Source organism: Epinephelus moara, chromosome 12 (assembly GCF_006386435.1).
Source record: "Epinephelus moara isolate mb chromosome 12, YSFRI_EMoa_1.0, whole genome shotgun sequence".
Lineage (NCBI taxonomy): Eukaryota > Metazoa > Chordata > Actinopteri > Perciformes > Serranidae > Epinephelus > Epinephelus moara.
The window spans coordinates 3,565,056-3,566,143 of NC_065517.1; the positions used below are offsets into that span (position 1 = coordinate 3,565,056).

General features: G+C 33.4%; 1 protein-coding gene and 1 long non-coding RNA gene across 2 annotated transcripts in view; one reads left to right on the forward strand and one right to left on the reverse strand.

Annotated features, from left to right (window-relative positions):
• The window catches only part of LOC126399102 (uncharacterized), a 422,917-nt gene extending 422,731 nt beyond the window's left edge, over positions 1-186 (forward strand). The window contains exon 2 of the long non-coding RNA XR_007570853.1: positions 21-186. This is a non-coding gene — a long non-coding RNA (uncharacterized LOC126399102). The remainder of the gene's footprint in view (positions 1-20) is intronic.
• ankef1a (ankyrin repeat and EF-hand domain containing 1a) overlaps positions 1-1,088 on the reverse strand; it is a 43,218-nt gene that overhangs the window by 26,160 nt on the left and 15,970 nt on the right. The gene's annotated exons all lie outside the window — the stretch shown is intronic.

Below are 1,088 nucleotides of genomic sequence, written 5' to 3' on the forward strand. Positions count from 1 at the left end.
CCTCAGTTGCTCTTCCTGAGGTTTCTACCGTTTTTTTTCCCCGTTAAAGGGTTTTTTTTTGGGGAGTTTTTCCTTATCCGCTGCGAGGGTCATAAGGACAGAGGGATGTCGTATGCTGTAAAGCCCTGTGAGGCAAATTGTGATTTGTGATATTGGGCTTTATAAATAAAATTTAATTGAATTGAATTGAACTATGTCAAATACTAAGCAAGAAGAAAATGTAATTTTCTAGCTCTACATGTATCACAAAAGAGATATAATCCTTTAACATACAACTACAAAAAGAGGCCAACAGGGAGTCTATTCTGACCCTGTGACAGTATTAGGAGTAGTTACAACAGAGTAGGGCTGAGATTGTGATTTTTTTAATAAATATTTTATAAATCATATATAATGGTTTTTTTTTTGTACATCCACACTGCTTATGTACAAATGTTTGCATCAAAACAAGACTGTTCATTATTCACAATGCATTTCAGAGAGGTAAATATGATTAAAATTGTAACAAAACCTTTTATCCAAAAATTAAATGAACAGAGCAGTTTTGCTTTCACTTTCGGGTTGTGCTATAATCCTGCTAATTAATCAAAATAAGACATAAAATAAGGTTCTTCTTCACCTGAACCCAGTGCATCTCCTAGAAGCAAAATAAAATTGTACCTAAAATATAAGTTTACTAAAAATAAATATGCCATCACAGAATGCAACCACATGAAGACAGTGTTTAGTGGACACATATCTTTGGCCAAATACAACTGCATTGGTTATTTCAGTCTGTATTTGGTAGGAGTGGCTACAGAAACCTGGTGCCAATAAAGCACCAGTTTCTATACAACAGGTACTTACTGGACCAAATCATAATGCAAATTTTAGTGCCTCATTTGGGTGCAATACTGAAGAAACTTTTGTACATTTAAACCTACTAAAAATTATGAAGTTCATCACTCTGTTTTTTTCAAAAACTGTAAAACTTCTTAAACCTATCTCCTCTCACAATTTTTGCTCAATTGACACCAAACTTGCTACAGAGCATCTTCAGACTGTCCTACAAAAACTACATTTCTCAGATTTTTGATTTATCAAAAAAT